This window comes from Camponotus vicinus, unplaced genomic scaffold, assembly GCF_025532165.1.
Source record: "Camponotus vicinus isolate PSW18456_S1 unplaced genomic scaffold, iyCamVici1.0 SCAF_7, whole genome shotgun sequence".
Taxonomy (NCBI): Eukaryota; Metazoa; Arthropoda; class Insecta; order Hymenoptera; family Formicidae; genus Camponotus; species Camponotus vicinus.
In genome coordinates, this window is record NW_028141979.1 from 5,110,117 (window position 1) to 5,131,835 (window position 21,719).

The window sequence follows — 21,719 nt, forward strand, 5'->3', positions numbered from 1 at the left end:
CCGTGATTAACTCTCCGCATTGCCTTGGCGCCATAGCTTCGCTATGTTTAATTAATAACTTCCCGATATTAATTAAACGAAGAATCCTCATAATCATTCGAAATTGAAATATATCGTCGATTAAATTTATACAGTAAAACAAATATATAATAATACATAATAATATGCACCTACTATAATTTCAGAGCAAATTCAGGAAGCAGGGAAGCATTTGCTAAACTTTTGCTTCTGCAAGAGATAAACAATTATACGCAATTAAGAACAAAAAACTGGAAAATAATAATTTGTTAACATTATCTCGGTGCGTAAAAATATTTAAATTGTTATTATTGATACAAAAACTTCTGTTCTATCTAAAAAAATTTGAATTCTTACAACAAAATGGCTAAATCATAAAATTTTTTATTACAATAGTCTAGTCTACAGTTTTGGATAAAGATGTAAATTAAAAAAAGAAAATGCAGCACTAATTGCCTGATGCGATAGTTTCGCGTTTTTCTTTGCTTTGTTTTTAGAAAACTTCAGACCAGATGAAAGTTTTCTATGATAATGAAATGGGAAACGACAACGCATGATAATTCTTTTATAACTGTTGAACGATTGATTTTTTGAATAATAAGGTTTGCGTGGACATCTTTGGCATTTTATCTGATAAACGAGCAATCGGAAATAATTCAGTGTTCAGTATACCATATATGTGACAATTATTAAAATAGAGTCAGCGTCACTTAACACGATCGTCATTTATCGCCGTTTAACAGAATTATAATGATCATCCTCGCATGACTGACATGTTGCATTCATCAATACCAGAATGTGATTATCGCGAATGTTGCAAGAGTAGAGAAATTATCGAAAGAGCGTAACTTCACAATTTTGTATAAAATTTTTTATTTAATTTTGTATTAAAACGGAAAGATAAAAATACACGAAAAAAAAATAATTCTCTCGAAAGTAAAAATATGAATTGAAAACTAACAATGTAATCAGATATGTATATCAAATTGAATTTGCATTGATAAGTGGAATCATACTATCTCTTATCGGAAGGAAAATCATTTCGTTCATCGAGGGTTGATTCGCTACATTAACTTTCAGGTGCGTTGTCTTTGATCGAGCATTCAAGAAATGTAATGCACCGTGTTACATCGTGATATGCGCATACATTTAGGAATCCTGTGTGCATTAATGCGTCGATGCATGCGTGCTTGTAATAAGCGGCGCGTCGGTTTTCGCTGCTGACGTCGCTTCATAAATCAACTTGCGGCAAAAACTAGGAGAGGCTGGTCAAGAAAGGCCCGCAAAACAGTATTCGCGTTGCGACGTAACTCGCATCGATACGACGTACGAGGTAAATAATGCATCGTCATCGACCAAGAAGTGCAGCCGATATCTATGACAATCACATGAATACGCGTCAACCGTCTTTTAATTGCTACTGACATAATGTTACATGCAATTCTATTTCCTATTTCCTGCTATCCTTTGTGCGCTTTCGATTATTCGCTGGTGCATTATGTATATATTACTGTTTCGCGTGAGCCCTCGATATTGCGTAAACATATCAAACGCAACGTCAAAATTCGGCTATCAATATGTCATGCTTTTCAAATTTGCAAAAGATATATAGGTGTAATATAAACTACATATTATACATAGTTGCAATGATAGAAGTAACAGATACATAAATTATTTCAGAATTTTTTTATAAATTCTAATTCGCGTTCGCGTGAAAATAAAATTTCTTTTTTATATTTTCTAACTTATATGCATTTATTATATGCTTAATACACATTACTCTCAATGGCCAGAATATTTATTCTAAATTAATATTTTTACACATCATATTCTAAGCGAAAAAATAAATGGAAATGTAATCTTTCTATTACAATATTTGCAAAATAATTTGAAATTAAAGATTTAAAAAAAGGACAAAGCAATAAAAATATTTATATTAAATTTAAATAGATACGTATTAAATATAATCGTGATACATATGTCAACATTTTTTTTATTATGTCATATGTGCATTTTTAAATGCCATCTGTTCTCCTCTCTCTCACGAGAAATTTCTCTCGAAGATAAAATTAAGAAAGATATATTTATGTCGTTTTTTATGTTATGTATGTCGAGATTGTTGCAAATGCTATTTTAACGTTTGAAGATTGACACTCTTGTACATTTATAATTGTTACTGATGTCATAAAACTTCCGTGGATATTCAAGTTACAATATTTGTCGGCTGTAGTGATAGGGTAATATTTATCGATGGCAAGCAAAATAGGAGGACTCGCTGAAGAATGGAAAGACCGCCATCGCGTTGTCACTTGTCGCGGATAAAGTTTTTCTCCCAAGGCGAGAATCGTAAAAGTAAAGTCACGGGAAAGAAGATTTTCCCCTTGACTGGGCTATAATGAGAAAAGTAATTCCAATTTAAATAATATTCCGAACTGCCGGGAAAAATAATATCCACGATTACGTTAAAACTCGCGGAGAAAGAAACTAATTCCGAAAGATAGCTCAGCTTAGCGATCTTCTCGGAAACGTCAAAGAACAATCGATTGAACGTGCCCGCTAGCTCTTTGATATAACTATTGCGAAAAACACCTGTCACTCGCGTTTCAAAACTTTATTATTTGGTTGCATTTGAAAGATTTCTGATAATTTCTGATCTTTCTTTCAAAATTTAATCGAGATTTAATTAATACATATATTTTAATGTTTTAGCAGATTAAAAAAAGCTTTTTTATCTTTTCCTAATATTTTACATACATTATCAATAAAAAACAAAATATTATGAATATAAATTATTTAATAATTATATGACAATATAATTTTTCTCTCTTAATGTAATTATTTAATCTTGACATTTAATGTAATATTATGCAGAGATCGGTACTAATTAAATTCGTCATTTAATTTAATTGAAAGTTAGAAATTATTTTTCACTGTAAAATTTCTCAACCGAATTCTTCCCGCTTTGTTTGCAGCTAAGAATAGCTTCGCAAATCCGTAGCTCGTAAAGTTGTAGCTATCTTATTGCAACGGGACGTTTCTCGGAGCGTTGTGACGCACGTCGGCCCGCCGTTATAACAAGCCAATGGCGTATTATCAAGTCGCAAACTCTGAGGGTAAACACGCCCGCGCTCGCATCCGGCGGCACTTTCATACCTGCTGGAAAATTTACCCTTAGAATTCCGTATTCTCCGACTCGTGATTAACTTATCACAATAGTGACTCGGACGTCATACTACATTTTGCTTGGTATCGTTCCCTATCTGTAAAGTAAATCGCAATTTACCGCATGTTTCTTGCTTTATATTAATATATTGTCATCTATATTGAAATGTTCAATTATACATTTATCAACAAAATATTAAATATTAATATTAAATATATTAATAATTATAGTTCGATATTCAGTTTTTTTCTAGCACGTATTTAAATTTTTTATGAAGTGAAAAATTATATACTTTAATTTTTATAAGATTATAAAGTTTTATATAAGATTGTAAAAGTTTCATAGATTAATTTTATGAAGAAGGCTCATAAAAGATTATAAAGTTTTCTTCTTTAAATTGAATTATTTTCTTTATTTTTGAATAGTGTTTAAAAAAAAAAAAAGATCTTTTTTCTCGATTATTGCAACATACTAGTTTTATGAACATAATACTTGTTAGACATTACATTATTAACATATGTCTCGAAAATTGAAATATTTCATTTGATTCTTTTATTTCAGATTACTAAGTTTTAGTGCTATTCTTACGAAGCAAATCATCGTTTTTAGATAAAATCATATATTTAATTTCTACTTAAACAATTTAAATATACTTTTATGATTTTAATATATTTATTATATAATTATTATTAATTGAATAGAGGAAAAGTAGGAAAAATGTTGATATCACTTTTTAGCAAATATTATTAGTTTTATTCAAATGAAGATTGGCTCATATCGAAAGTTCACAATCGAGATGGTATTAGAAATATTTTCATATATAAACATGCAAAATAAATATTATAAAAAATTCATCCAACTAAAAAATTCGTGACAAGATCGACGATAATTTAATAAAAGAAGATTAAAAAAATATTTATGCTTATCAAATAAATCAAGTGTGTGACGGTCCTAGATTTTTATTCGAGTAAAGAACGGATATATATTCAAGGGAGAGAGAAGACCGTTCGGGCGATCCTCTTGCAAAAATTGAATGTTCCGGCAGAGCCAATAGCGCCTGATCTGCATCTTTGCAAAATGAATATCGGAAACTACTATATACGTGTGCATGTCGAGGAGCGCGCATATGCTCGCGGAATATCAACCAACCGATTAAATCGATTTTATCATACGTTTTCATAAGCAAATATCGAGAAACCTGTCAGTCTTTATTAACTACAGCAAACTCAATTTCTACAGAAAACAAACATTGAATAATTGCCTAGGACAAAATCTTTTTTTTTTTTCCAAAACGCGGGCACTTATTTCGAATGAAAAAATGTTATTGCCAAAGTTATACGTCATACCTGATCGTGATATTAACGAGACATTTAAAATTTGCAGCCGGGCGTCTGCAAATTTTTTAACAAGATACCAACCATGACGTCCAATTTTCTCATGAGATCGCGAACGACGGTGATAGAACGGAAGTGAAAATATCCGTCGCGACCCTTTTTGGGGGAAAAGGGAAAGGACACGAACAAGCCGCCGGGACAGGGATATGACTCGTCTCTGGCTCGAGGAAAGGAAATTAAATAGATAACATTCGCCATCGCGAGAAGGCGAGACCTAATCGGCTCACGACCGTGCAAGACAATTTCATCCGCTTCTAACGGCCAGCGATACGTTTGAAGTTTACTCGTTGACTCCTACTCGAGGGTGGGAAAAGCGCGACGTATATCCTGCTTGATATCTTGTTCCTCTCGCATGTTTGTACAAGCTCTCAGGGATGCGAGTTTAACGCGGTCGTCGCCGACGCGAAAGATAAACGCGGTCTTCTGCGTTTCGTATAACGATGGTCCGGCGAAAAAACAGGGAAACAGAGAGAAAGAGAGAGAGAAAGAGAAGCGAGAAATTTATTGTGCTGCAGGAAAAATATTTCTAAGTACAAAAAGCAGGTTGCGATGTTGTAAATGAACGAAGGATTTAAACTAACATTTTAACGAAATGTAAATAAGATAGACAAGATGTCTCGTATTTCTCGCTTTTCCCTTTATCTACGAGATTTTTAACTATAAAGTCAACCTTTTTTTAAATACAAAAGCGATCGTGATTTGCATTATATCTGATTCACGATAATAATGATTTTTGAAACAGATTTCATTCAAGGATTCGAAGATATCTTTGTTTAAGGAAAAAATAAATTCGTCGCATTGTAAAGATTTTCTATAAAAATTTTCTATAGAAATTTTCTATTAAAGATGGAAGAAATTGAAACATAAGTGTCAGTATGTATGCAAACGGAAAATAGAAATCGTTAGTGTCTAATTTTATTTCGCTGAAACGACATGTCATCGTATAACGCTCGTGCTAATATTTCACGTGACGATAAAAATTTCATAGCGATGAAACATGTGAATGAGACATATGTTTCTTTCATAAATGCACAAGAAGATGCTCTATTTCTGCCCTATATTCGTACATTTTTATTGACTTATTTATTATAACTTGATATAATTATACGTGAAAAATTTTTATCAATTTTTAATTAGTTATATATATATACATACATACACATATATCATATGCATATTAGAATTCTATTAATATTTCCGTTATCTCGTTATTAATACCTCGTTATAATCTTCAATTAAAAGTTTACCGTGAATTTATTATCATTATTTTTTTAAATTTAATTATTCGATCAAACTCTGACTTTGAGAACTTTAAGTGTAACATTATGCAAGGCGTACGCCGATTTTCATCCGTAGAAATGATACCGCAGTAATACGGCAATTCTGTAAAACTCGGGTCGACTAAAGGAGAAAAAACACGTACGGATAGTAAAAGTTATACGAGAATCGTGAAACGTATAATTATATTCGACATTATCTCGAAAATTTATGGAAAGACTGTGATGTGCTGGCCATTTTCGTATGATACTTCATTGATATTTCGATCACAATAATGCGTGGAAAATAAAAGTGAACTTTTTTGAAGAAACTTCTTCTTTGTCGCGATCTTATAAAAATATAAGGAGAAAAAGATACGGAATAAAGAGATAAAATTCAATTTTAAAACACTTATTCGAATGTGTCGACATAACTGATCAGGATACGCGCTCGATTAATTGAATAGGGAACCATTATAGTTTAAAAAATTAAAATTATTTAAATATCAGCAAAAATGCGGGTGCTCTCACTGTTCAACATAAGGCACTGGAAATAATATACTATTTAAAAAAATATCGTGAAATTATTTTTATGTCTTTACTACGTTATTATTTCTGATCTTCAATATTAATTGATAATAGTACATAAATGCATGATAACCTTGTGCATGACAACCTTTTTACAGGAAGGAAATATCGGATATTTAACGCGCCTTATTTTATTCACGTTAAACTGTTTAAGTTAAATGGAATTACAAGGATGTATCTCGAGAAAATAATCGATAAGGAAGTTTAAAGTGTCTCCGCTTTTAATTTTACAAATTCGAAATATTTTAAGTATCTTCGATATCTCGAAAATGTCTCGATTTGTCGTTGTAAAACTTTAAACGTAGACTAGGCTCGTGAAGTGACGCGCGCAGCGAATATTTTAAGAAGTTTGACAAATAAAATTATTCATGAAATGTATTGCACGGCGTCAGTTTGGATACCCAAAGCTCTGACGAAATACAATTTTAACACATTATCATGTCAAAATTCACCCTTATTCATGATAATCGTTGATTCAAATAACCTGTACGATAACTGATTAAATCTTAATACGAGCTGATTAAATTTTTCATTGAAAGAACGTCTTTTCATTTATAAAAGACTAGCAAATTTAAATTATTTTTTTAAATTTTTCGCTTGTATTTACTATAATTGACAATTAATTATTGTAACCCGTATCTCGTATCATATGAGAAATAATTAAAAATAGAACTGAAAATCAGATAATCAAAAACTTGATGTTAAATGATGCTGAACGAATTTGGGACTTATAGTGTTTAAAGATGATGTTGCCACAATTTTTTATCACATTTTATAAAACGTGCAACCGCCTTAAAGCCGGAGATTGCAGAGGAGGCGTGAGACACGAGGAAGGAAGAAGGTAAGTGAGTGTCGCGGGAGGAGTCAATAAGCAGATTTATTTATCACGCGCGCGTCGAGACGCTCGAGATCCCTCGAGAAGGATATACGTTGTCAGCGTAGCAAGGTATCAAGTCGTCTGTTTTCGTCTTCAGGAAGAATCTCCTAAAGGATGACCGAAAGTAGTTGTTGGAATTATTCGAAAAAAAAAAAAAATGAATATGATAGAGAGATGGAAAAAATATCTGCTTAAATGTGCTTGTAAGAGGGCCGACATTCCTGGCATTCCTGGACATACCTCTAAATATCATGAAACAAATATCAAATAGAACTCTACTCTATTATTCCACCGAAATAAGGATTATATTTCGAAGCGTTTCGGTGCGTCACTCATGTGGGATTTAAAATATTAAATAAAGAAAGATCCGTGCGTCGGACGATTTTGCACGGATTTCAGGGAAAATAAAAGTAACTCAAACTAAAGTATACATCCGCATACTTGAAGACGGACACTATGTATTCTACATGAATGTTTTGTTTATCGCTTCTTCCTTGAAATGGAAAAATTCTCTCCTCTCGTAAATAAATAAACACGAGGATCTGTAATACGCATATATAAATTCCGATAGCAAAAAAAAAATATATGAGAATTAAATCGATGATTTGTATTATACAATATGATACAAAAGTACATATTTATTCGTTCATCTTTCACATCGGAAATTGTCCCTCCAAATTATCACATCTAGTTTGACTTGGTCAGAAAGTCTTAAATAAATAAATATCCGAACATAAATAAATATCGCACACGATATGTACATCAAGAAACGATGTGCTCATGTTTGCACATACGAAGCAATTAATTTTCACGATAAACAGCTAACAGATATATTTGGCGAAAATATACTGATTGTTTTCGAACGAGACATTTTGAAAATTAAAATACTAAAATGACATGTGTCTTTTTGATATACGTGACCTATCATCTTTTTATACTCACGTAGATATATCGTGACATTACCATTTTGTCAATTGTAATATCCATACTTTGTCAAATTAATCATATTTCTAAAAGCATTTGCACTTTTTTATAGAAAATACTGCACGTGTTTTTCAGTTAAGCCAATTTTCTCTGAATGTTGAAAATGTCAATTTTCATAAATAGCAGTTCATCGATCGCAGTCTTGAGCAGCGAATTGAGTAGCGAAATTTCGCTCAACCGATTTCATCAAAAATAGGAGAACAGTTCTTTACTCTTTATATTACATACACGAATATATCGTACCGACATATCATACGACATATCTACGTCCCTGAGCGCTCCGAGATGGTACGTATTGTATTGTATTTGTATCTCGGATCGCTACAGTCATCGACCCGGAGCATGCTGTGTAAGATGCATTTCGAATCACACGGGAGTGCTATAGTCATTGCCTTAGAATCTACAGTTTATGGTGGATTCCGAATCGCATGGGAATTATGATATACATATCATTATGAAAACTTCAAAGGCGATATTGGCAAATTCTGCTTAAAGTGACTCCTTTATCAGGCAACTATAGTTACCAGAAAATGACACTTGTCTTGTTTCTTTACTATTATTTGTTTCTTCTTAATTGATATGCCATTAATTTTTATAAACATTGAACATAAATTATTTTTCAATTCAAATTCTCCAAGAGAGGAATTCCATTGTTCCCGAATTAAATTTCTGTATCTAAATTTAAAAGAATATGCACGTAGTTTACCTGATTTTTATTATACGCGAATCTCGCACAATGCGGAGAATGTTTTACATTTAAATAATTTGATATAAAGAAATCAATGTGTTCGTTCTAAAAGCGCGAATATAAGATAGAATTTACGAATCCCAAAACACACTTTTTCCTATTCACTCGTACAGTACGAATTGCATGCGCGAGTCGATTGTTACTTCGAAGCACCCTGTATATTCTGTGAGTTAGGGTACATCTTACACCCTCGGAGAAAATCCCAACGGAACGCTAGAAGGGTGGACGAGGACCTGCGATCCGTGTCCTTCTCGTGCGTGCACGGTAACCCTGTATGGGTTTCTGTGTGAGCATGTTACGCGTATCTGTGTGTGTTTCCCATCGTGTTCGACGCAGGTACTAGGGCGGTGGCTTATCTTTACGAGCTCTCCTAGAGGAGACCAAAGTGGAGTGAGCCATATCCTCCATCCACCTCCAGCCTTACGACGCGGCGATGACGTTCCCGCTGTCTCTCTATCCCGGCGACCCGATCCACCGTGGTTACCCGCGAATTATCGCAATCTGGTATGGTTTCGCCAGATGATTCAATGCTGGTCGATAACGACCACCGACTTCCTACTCTTCGATCGAATGGTTTCGCGTATTAGACAGATGAGAGGACTGGAGGAGGAGGTTCGTTTCTTTTTGTTCTTTCAGGACTTACAAGTGCGTCCGACTTTCACGTATCTCCGGAAAGAGGGTTGGTCTCCATTCATTCGCAAGTTACGACGCTTCACATGAAGCAGGATAAAATAATTTTCCTGTTGCCTATAAATAGTTGATATCGATTACAATTTTCTTTTTCATCGTCTATTAGATTCCTTACGAATCATACACATATTTGATTTAAAATGGATTAATTATTTAATGTGATGTAAGTCATCGTACTACATTATTTAAAAAATATGTAAAAAATGTTGGTCTTCTTAATAATGCAAAAATATCTTTTAAAATATAAATAATTTTGTACAAATAAGTTGCGTGTAATTAATTAATTTAATGTATTAATCTAAAATGTGTATTATATTAAAAACTAATATCATATAAATTAAAAAATTTTTGATTACATGCAGGGTTCCACACAAACTATTTTTATCTAAAATTTTTCATATAATATTATTATAAAATAGGCTACTAAAAAATTACTTTTTTAAATTATTGCATATATATATATATTAATAAAAATTAATAAAAAAATAAAATATTAATAACAAAATTTTATATCTAATTTTATTCTAGTTTAATCAAGTTTTCTTTAATAAATACTTAGGAAGAAGATGTACGCAATAATAAATTAATATTCGATCATCGGAATAATATAATTCAAGACTACATTAATTTATTTCTGTCTAAAGGTGCAATGATAGTTTTTTTATCCGTGTTTTCTTTTGTGGGTCTCCTCCCATCTCTTACCATTTTCTGTTTATTATCTCGATACGTTGAACCTGCGCGCACCAACCATAGCATAAATCACAGAGCTATTCTTAACGCGAGCGATAGCTTCGTTCAAGATCTTCTGGAAACGCTAAAACGATAAACGGATCACTTTTATACCGCGTTTCTTCCAGCATCGAAAATTCATTGTCGCGCGGCTTCCGTTAAAAATTTTATGCAACAGCGATATGTCGACTATATATATAAAATCGACTCGAATCGTTCCCGAATCCTCTCTTGGATGCTCGAATATACATGCGCTTATATCGGCACGATTCCCGCTTAAACCGGCTACTCACGCGCTTGGCATTTTGGCAAAATTCACCTGCTTTCAAAACTTTTCGACATCGGATTTCGAATTTCGTTCAATATCAAAATAAATAGTTAATTCGTAGCTTCAAAATATTACAATAAAATAGTGTCGAACGTTTTTCCTTTTTGAGAGATGAAATTTTTATGCATGCGTGTTGCTTATTAGCGTAAAATAAATTAATAACTTGAGAGATAAATGAAAGAATAGTATATATAGTTAATAAATTCGAGAAACTCGTATTATGACAATTTATATCATTTATTCAACTTTTTTTCCTCAAGAGCGAGATTACAATTAAAAAATTTTTTTTACTATCTTGTTTTTTACTTATTTTTTTTTAAATCTATCGTTATCAACTTATTACATTATTATGAGTCGAAAAGCATACTTTTACGTGAATAAAATTGCGAGAAAAAATTGCATAACGCAAACATGAAACTAATTTTAGATTATAATTTAGAAATAAATAAAATATAAAACGAATATTATAGCAAATAATATAAAAGTCCCGTGGAATAAAAGTGTCATCTGTCTTGAGATAATCGACCTCGCAGTCGCGGGAAATAAGATGGAACATATTTCGAACAAGATGGAACTGGTGCATTGGGATGCACAGTGAAACGCTGCCTCCAAAACAGCATAAAAATAGCGCAAATAAAATTTCTCTTCAAAAAAAGTGCACGGTTCAGCGTTTCCACCTGGAATTATCCGCGAGACGTCGCGCCTCGAAATATGTTCCATTACCCAATGGGGCAAAATGGAACACGAAGGAGGTGAAAATATTGTCGCGATGCGAGATAGCACAGGGACATAAATACCATTTCGACTTGTCTGCCTGCGAGATGATGGCTTGCGCAAGTCCATCGTGGTGCAAGCTTTGAATATTAAGCCGCGGTATTAAAGCGAAGTAATCGCGACGCGATCGGCAATGTGTGTTCAGTAATGAAACAATAGCGAGCATATGTGACTCTGTTGTCGCAACGAAAGTGAAAGTTTCGCAAATTCGCGACCGTCTAATTTTCGTCCCTTTTCGTTCGTTTTCATGTTTTCGATTTCGCAAAATTTTTGCAAAACGTGTATCGTGACTGTCCCTCCATCCTTAAATATTGCGACAATGAAAGAATATTTTTAACGAATATAATTGTAGATAATATAAAAATAATAATTTTAAATTCACACATCGTGGTTCAATTGATTCGATGAAAATTAAGACTTTTTCATAGAAGAACTGAAAAATATTTTTGTTTTCACAAACGTAAGATATTTCAAATACTGAGGATTTAATTATATCTACTTTTTTTAATGCTAATCTTATAATTAGAGATGGTCAGCTTAAGTGCTTGTCTAGAATACACTTATTGAACATGATGCAATTTATCAGATACACCTAGTATATACGAGTATATATAAGTACGTATATAGGTCACCTATCAACAGGTCTCGTGATCGAAGTCGTGCTTTTAATAATTCTGGTTTCTCTCGCGTAACGTTAAACTAAAAAAAGTATAACATAGTGATATGGAAATTTGAAAATGTCGTTTGTCAATGCATATCGCCTTACTAATCTAATGGATTTTTTTTTAGTCATACAAATCGCAAACACGGATTACGTTGATTTGATCATAGATTCTCTTTCCAAATATCTATTCAAGATATTTATACTACACTTATAGAAGCACGACTCGGAACACCTTATAAAAATTCAAAATCTTGAAAGATTTGAATATTGGAAATATATTTTAGAGGATTTGAAACATACTCCGAAATAATAACTATTGGAATTACACTTTCCATTTACTACACGTATGTCTATCCCTTTACGTAATAAAAAAAGTCGTATATCTCGTATATCTACTCAAATATTTTTCTCTATTTATGACAATAATAATACTTGAATATATTACTAAGTAACTTGTTCTTATTTCTCTGTAGAGGAAAAAATAACTTTATACAAGTAAATAGAAAAATGTTAAAATGGAATAATTTCAGATTCCTTAATAATTTCGATTTAAGGGAAATTAATCAACGCATTCAACATTTCATTAAAAATGTCCGCGTCATATAGTTTTGCCAAGTTACATAAATTAAAACTCGCAAAGTAATTTAATCATTGACCTCAATGCGGAGAGAGCTGTACGTGTCGTAATCATGAGATTCCAAGCATCTAGAAATGCGTCGAATGCGCCCAGTTATAGCTCTAACTTCGTCCTTTGTTCCTCATTTCCAAAAATATATATTAGACGCTCTTATCGTCTCCGCATCTAACGCGATAACCGCAATAATTTTTTTTTACAAGATAAATAGCGAGCGGTCCGGTAGGCGTGGCTCGACCTCTCGAAACGGGATGTCAGTTATCGGGCGTTATCAGCCCGTAGTGATTGATAGCTACTGGGCTTTTATAATAATTGCTTGATCACCGGCCATGTATTAGACGGTAATTGTTTACCGTAATTTGGCGGCTAAATATAAAGTGTGTGCGTCGCGGTGCTCAAGTTTCGGGGCGGAGGGCGACGTCGATTAATATGATTGCAGCTCGCCGGGGGACCTGCTCCGGATTAATTAGGAGCACACGTGTACTTGTGACGCGGCGGCGCCTAATGCGGGAGTTAAGCTCTCATCGCGCAGAGGCTTTTTCGCTACAGGTGATTACAGCGTCGGCCTGTTGGCAAGAAGTTTCACAGCAGCGATAAACTGTCTTTTTAAGCTATCTTTTTATTTTCTCTTCATAGCGTTATTTTCTCTTTGAGACCAAATGTTCTAAAATTTTTTACATTTTCTCTTGATTTTGATACCACTCGTGCCTTTGTCAAGCGATGCTTTAAAAGTATCATAAACCCTAGTCACATATTAAATTGGTGCGCTCTAAATCTTATATGTCCCTCGTAACTACAATGTGTCGCTGCAAAATATCATTTGTCGTTATGTGGTAATTATTCGTCATTAAAGTAATAAAGAAAACGTTGCATTAATACAATTTGATGTGTATTATGTAAGATGAAGATGGAAATAAATTATTTGAAATTATTCACGTGTGTTATTTTACCTTAATACGCTTTATACGGGTACATTTTACTATAATAAAGCTACCATATGCACTTGAATTTCTCACCTAATCTTCTTTGTTGGGAATTAAATCAGTAATTTCGTAGTAATATGAAATGTTCCTATAAAAGACATTCTATTTCGGTCGAAATTACTTAGAGATAAATTAAATGCAATTAAATTAAGTAAAGAGATTACGAGTATGTGTATGTTTATAGTAATATAACTGTGAATTTCAAACTCATCATTATATTTAATCATCTAAAGATTTCAAAGCAAAAGCAGTCTAAAATACATACATATATAAAATTTGTCATATTTTGTTATTCTTAATTAATAAATTTAATTTAATTTATGAGAGCAGAGTTTCCCAGATTCATGATTTGTAAGCCTGTGAGACTATTGGAGATTAAAAAAAAATTGACTCTGAATTACTCGAAGGACATATCGCGAAAAGAAAAGATGATCCTCCTAAAAGACTTATTTCTCTCTGATGTCGAGCGTTCGTTATCGCAATCCTTTGCTCTATATCGCGACGTTTGTCCATCTCGTCATGTCACAGATCACATTGCACACAGTAGCATCCATGGTGTAACTGTCGAGCAATCGATATCGCATGATATAATCCTATTTACCTCGTTAGGCACAGGCGAAACGTTAATTCCTCGGTCCCTATTCCCCCTCCTCCTCTCCTCATCATCCTCGCGATTCTCCTATTCCCCGTTTCAAGCCCTTCGCTCACCTGTCGGACACGTAACACCATGACTGCCACGTACACTGTCGCGCTATAATGCATTCACCACGATTGCCGCACGGTAAATTAGACTCGGAATGAACGCGCGACTTTCTTGCGTAACGTCGCGTGGCCCAGGGGCTCGTGTACGTGCCCTAGCGTGCCCCTCGGGAAAACGATGGACGGTGTGGGGTGTGGGTGTGGGTGGCGCGTTCGAACGACCGGGGAATTCCCGGGCATCTCGCGTTTTAATGAGGTGAGACGCGCCGAGTGGCCAGAGCACGGAGGAGGTATTATTCGGGCAGGAGATTTAAAGTTTAGTCCGACTCTGTTCTCGGACCCTCGCCTCTGTGACTGAGGGATGTCGCGCGTAAATAATATGCTAATCCGTACTGTCCTTCCGTCCCGCTCACGCTCCGAGCCTCCGCTCCGGATTCTTTTTCTCTCGCTGCTGGCGTCTGCCTTTCCTTCCTTTTACTTCTTCTCCTACCTTTTTTTCTCTTCTTCCTTCTCATCCCCTAGGCTCTCTCTAATCTCGCGAAAGGCTAATGCATGTTATTCAGGCTGGAAGACAGAAGGAACCCGATATCGACTTTGAATTTGTTCTTGTAACTGTTGTTCGTCTTCTTTTCGTTTCCGCACATTATGATTCGAAATAACAACATGGTCTTTTGATTTTTAAGTCAGTTTTTCATGATATGATATGTGATATTACGAAATGAAACTCTTCCTGTAAAGTTTTTGACTGACGAAAATATTTTGTAAGATATATAATACACATGTGTACATATATGTATATATATTATGTACCTTACAAAATATTTTTATATAAGTATTTTTATATATTTTTATTATATATACAGAATACAAAACATTTTTGTCTCTATATAATATATTAAATTGCATAAAGAGAAATAAATCATTAAATTTAATTTGTTGCATAAGTTATAACGAATTGCATAACATGATATTTTTTTTACAATGCATACGTATACGCATACACATATAATTCTTTACCTTTTGTTTTTGCCTTTTAATGCCAAGTTGTTACCAACCACTTTGTTACTAATATACATACTCGCATACATATTTAAATACTTATTGGCATTGGACATCAATACTTAGTTTGCTCGTGTTTATTTAGCAGTACATCAATATTGATAGTTACTAAGTTCGCAAATGCACAGGGTTGGCTACATTAGACTATGTCTAGGTGCTATCGTTAGAATATTGATAATACATGACATATGTAAACAAACTGACAACGTTCAAAGTCTCTAACTAATAATATTGACAAAACATAAATTACCTATAAAATTATATGTCTCACGAGCATTGATTAAAGAGGTATATCGCTTATTTACTTATTTATACCACTAGTCAAATCGCGGTCAATTTAGTTATTAAGCATTAGATATATTCAGATATTAGGGGTATCGCGGATATATAACATTAAATATTATAAACATATATTTGAATAATGTATATATATGTATTGTATAATATATAATAATTCTCAGATTAAGCAATTTCCACCATTTCAATTTCCTATTCTCGTGATGTAGTTCATCATTTAAAATTTATCTAAGATTGATTTATTTAATTTATAACAATTAATGTATATTATTTTTTAATATATTTTTTGATATATTTAGATTGCACAATAAATTTATAATTTCATAATGAAAAGCAAATATTGGCCAAATTAAATGTATAACGATTCGTTTGCATTAATCTATGCGTACGGGTGATAATGACAATTTATCAATAAAAATAAAATGCGAGCGGCAGATATTTGTTATTTACAATGCAAATCCGTGAAATGTTTCAATACTCGCACAGCAATCTTTTCGCGCGAAAAAGTGCAAGAGTATGTTATTTGCGGCGGTCTTTTTACGTCTATCTAGCGACGACTCGCTAACTTTTCCGGAAAAATTCTTAAAGGTCTCTGAATGCGTACGTTTAGGTGTATGCGAATGTTCGTGTGTGTATACAGAGTGACCCAGGTTCACTACATTTCCTTTCATCTACAAATTCTTTGATCAATTCGGTAACGATTTTTTTTTCTACGATAGCAGTGACTTTTTAGTGATAAGGAATTTAAAGAGAATTTTTCACGAATTTTTATAAATTTATTTTTTAATTCATTTTAATGTAAAAACTTATCTTTAGATTTCTAATACAATTTTATTATTAATTTTATTGCAATAATATTACAATATGTTGCCAAGAGAAATATCATACGATGAAATTATCGTTAAAGAATGGTTTTTTCCGAGTTAATCAACCGATCTGAATTATGAAAGAAGATACAGCGTATTTCGGACACCCTATACATCAGGGAAAAATTACGAGTCCACTAGAAGAAGATTTATCGAACATTGCCGCGGGTCGTAAGAAAAGTTTCGATCTGAAAGACCGTTAACACGAAACTTCGAAAGTATAATTTTTACGTACTTAAAACCAAAGAAACTATATACGACTGAATATCGAGCAACCGGATATCTTGCAGACTTTGTATTAGTATTGGATATCTCGTTAATGCAAAATACCTCGATAAAATTGTAATAAGATAAAAATAATAAAGTGCAAAAGTTGCACGGCAAGTACAAAGTGTCTAACTAGATAAACGAATCGTACAAATAATAAAAATTTAAGAAACCTTTAGAAGCGATTTATCAATTAATTTATTATTAGATATTATCTTAGTATTAATAAAATTCTTAATACTTATATTTTACTTATTATATATTAGGCGAATTATATATTACATACATATATAATCTAGATGACAGATGAGAGAATTGAGTAATATATGAGGGAGTTAAATCACTGACATGCGCTTATCCCGAGAGAGGGTGTCATTTGCATTTACTTCTATTTGCAAGGAGACAAGACTGCGAAGGGACGTAAGAGTGGGATTGAGCAGTCAAGGGAAGGAAGTCTCGTCGCGGATTGAAAGCAACTTGGGCTGCAGTATATTCTTATGTAGGCCTATATTCGTGTAGAGTTTCGGCGGTTCTCCGAGAAAATTTACGAGCACCGAGCTGATGGGGTTTCCGTGCTCGAACCCACCCGAACCCGCCACCTAATATCTTTACAAGGACTCAGCCGCTTCCCCCTATCGCACGGAATGTCTCTGTCGAGCGTATTGCAAGCATGTCCGTGTAATGGAGCGATCTCCCTCGTCATTTTGCTCCATCATTGCCCGTCGTCCCGTATGTTTGCAACATACGGATAATATGGTTGCCATTTTCAAGTTAGAGGATGGAAATCATTCTAAGAATATGCGTAGTTTCTATGTTTACTTTCTACAAAAAGATGTACGATTTTTATGTTATTTGGAATAACGAGCTGATGACATATAAGTGATAAAAAATATTTTAATTAAAATTTAATTCTAAAGTTTGAGTATATATGAGAAAAAGAGATAGTTATACATATATGTACGTTTATTTACAATATTTATGTACGTATAAATTATGTATGTATATTTTTTTATTATTTTAAAAATTTTATTATATTAATTTTTTAAATTTTATTATATGTATATACGTACATATTGTATATATACAGATTTCTTTTTCTTTTTCAATTAAATACTGATTACAACGATATGATTACATCATTATTAATTTATAATTAAATTAATCTTTCTCTCTATTTATCGAAAAATCGAGCGAAAATGAGTGTTCCAGTTAACCATGCTTGACGCGCGCGCCGTGTAACCTAAAGGTGTATTCATTAATCCTTTCTCTTATACATCGTAACGCAATACGCTCTTCCGCTCCATTACGCATTCAAGTACCGTACGTGAAAGTGTATTTGTATTAGTAAGAAATGAATATGTAATTGCAAAATCAAATCACAGGTTGTACAAAGTGCAGCGGACGTATTAGTTAGGCGATTAAAAAACACCATCAGCATAGAAAGAGCTGAAAATAAAATTGTTAGCTTTCTTTTTATATCTTCATCTTCTTCCGTCGCTTAACATTGTCGCTTCTTTGTGTCTCAAAAGTAAACAACTTTTTCGCGCGCTTTCCTCCACCCCCACTTTCACGACAACTTTGCTCCGGCTTTATCATTTTCCTCTCGATCTCTGCTTGCGTAATTTTACTGATTTCCCTTCTACTTTCCGCCACTGCTCGCTTTTATAGTATCCCGTAGCATGGCTTCACCGTGTCGCTCTCTTTCTCTCATTACATCGGCTCCTTTGTTATCCTTTGTAGAGACACCTGCATACATATACGTTTATTCGCGCTACTCATTTTTCTCGCTTTATCCCCTTATCGTTCTTCCCACTGTCCTCTCTTGTGAATATGATATTTCTTAATTCCTATCTGCTTTCGCCGCGCGCCTTCGCTTTGTTATACCGTTATTTTCCTCCCTCTCATTTCGTCGAATCTCATTCCGGTCTCACGTCTCACATCGTCGTTACCTCTCTCGTTCTCTCACCACCCACACATTCGCGACTTTCCTCTCAATCTAATTCTCATTAGCTTTCGTTTTTATTTTCCGCTCCTCTTCTCTTTCCAGTTCTTCTTTCCCGGTTTGTTTTACCGCTTTATTGCATCTCGTCTCCGTGTCTTTATTCTCCGTTATCATTTTTTCCACTTTGTCTTCTCACGCAATTTTCATTGTACCTTCTCACCTCCTTCAATTTCCTCAATACACACTGCAACTCGCGCGTCAAAATGGATTTACATTCCCCTGCGTGTCATACCTACATACGACGGGCTTACAAGTTAAATGTCTTGAGTCAAGTACATACATCGTGTCTCCAAAAGATTTATTAAAGGATTAAAGATTATTAAGTATATATTATGTCTCAAAAAATTTATTAAAAATTTATAAAAATATCAAAGATGATCACACATAATATATGCATTTTATTTAAATTAAACAAAAGAGTCTTAACTATTTAGATAGTTAAGATAAAAAGGACATGAATAATTCTATATTTGCGCATAGTATATTTTGTCTCTTTTTTTATTTACGTTTTTCATACATTGTGTTCATGTGCAGATTTAATCTTATCAAGAAAACAATGCTCAAAACCTTCAATGATTAAGTCAAATCAGCCGCAATAACGATGCATATGGTTTATTAGTAGATAACCATCGCCATGATTACTTTTTACTCTTTTTCGCCCTAATTCCTTGCGGACATCGTGGAAATGGCCATTGTCCGAGAAAAAAAGCTCCCCCGCGCGCGTTTAATTCATTTTGCCGATTTCGTATTGTTCCGCGGCTCATTTTTCATCCAATGCGCGAGTCCATTCGCGGTTTCCTTTCCGTTTTTAGTAACCGAACTGCCGCAAACTCGTGCCGTTCGAATTGCAAAAAATTGTCCGCGCACTTCACCCACGAAAATGGTCCTCTCCTTAGATGACCATATTTTTGGAATAAGTAATCCATATACTTTTATGATAAAGTTTTGAATAAAAACTCGAGTGTCAAACTTCAGAGATGAAAATGGAATAAAAAGTTACATTCCAGATAATATCCTCGGAGGAAAATACTTTATAAAATAAAGAAATAAAATAATATGAATATTAATGCAACATTGGATATATACTTAAAAAATAGAATAAATGATATATATGTAGAATATAAATATATAGAGTAATAAAATATCTTCTTCCTATTTTCTCTCCACTTCTCTTTCTCTTTTTCTCTCTCTTATTTATGAAAATTATTCAATATAAGATTTTAATTTTTTAAGTAGGCAATAAAATAACCATATATTTAAAGGAAAAAATTATTTTTATACATTTTTTAAATTTATTTTACTTTAATTTAATTTAATTAATCAAGTAATTTATTTTCGGAAACAATAGTCGAGAAAATATCAGACTCAACTTGATTTTCATAAATTGTTGAATGTATCTATAATTTAGAATTATAATTGTAATATTAATTTAATATAGTTAATTAGACATTCAATTATATATCAAAAAGTGATATTATATCGAAAATTAATCTATGATTAAGAGAGCTTTATGCGCATGTCACATAGATATCAGTGCCCGCTCTTCGCACACCATTAAACAGCCGAGCCCGATAATGATTTTGAGGCATTAGCCTTATCGTGTTTCGGAGCACCCCTGGTGACCGGCCGGTCATCTGGGGAAGACACTAGTTCAACTTTCTTTCAATTGGAATCCGCGATTTTACTCAGAGATAAAAAGGATAAATTACTTCCCTCGTAGGAGAAAAAATTCAATTAAAAATGGGGGAAACTGCGGACGACAGATGGATTCAAAGGAGGAATAAGCACGTACCCGTCCAGCAATAGGGACTGAAAATCGTTGATTCGGAAATATTTGTGAGAAATTACGAGGACACTAATAGGAACTTTAATGTCGTTCCTCGTGACAGTCTGGGGAAAGACAAAATGTACTCAGAAGACGCCATTTTTACGTCAAAAGCATACATCAGCTATGCGAGGCGCTCATCTTTTGTCAACGAATGCAATTTTTACCTAGTTATTCTTGTTAAAGCGGTCGGTATTTGCCGTAGAACAAGAAATCAACGTAAGCGAAAAATTTACATCGATGCGCGATTGTTATACAAAAAATATCGCAGATTATGCTCGAAATCTTAGCCATCTCCCTCCTTGTATAACGTCGACGTACCACCTTCGTCGCTATGATTCATTATCGCAGTCTTTATGAAGGGTCATTAATATTATCCTACGGACAAGCCAACATGCTTCGGCACTAACTAATGTCGTAAAAAATTAGTACAATAGCGACGATATAACTAAATAATAACATGCGAGTCTTTTTTAGTAGACCTTCCGGTAAGTAATAACGTTGGGACTTGTCATCACCCTATATCATTAAGATATGAGATTTTATACATATTTTATAAAGAGAGTAATAAAAAAAAGGTATGACAATATATATGACGTACAATAACTAATACGTCTATTATAAATGCCAAAAAAAAATAAAAATTTAATTTATATATTAAGTTTTCAGCTGCTTCATCAACTTAGGAAATATTATTTCAACATTTTGTCGGTTTTAAATTACCTCTCAGCCTGTGTTATAATTCTGTTACGCAAAATCTATGACAAAGAATTATTAAAATTTTTCACGATATTATTCGCGAGACAGAGTGCATTGCGTTAGCTCATTGCATATACTGCAATAAAATATCTGCAACCTCTATATAATAGGTTTA

At 33.4% G+C, this 21,719-nt stretch overlaps 1 protein-coding gene across 5 annotated transcripts in view; it reads right to left on the minus strand.

The window, feature by feature from the left end:
* LOC145975090 (lachesin) overlaps nucleotides 1-21,719 on the minus strand; it is a 160,175-nt gene that overhangs the window by 93,916 nt on the left and 44,540 nt on the right. The window lies entirely within an intron of this gene.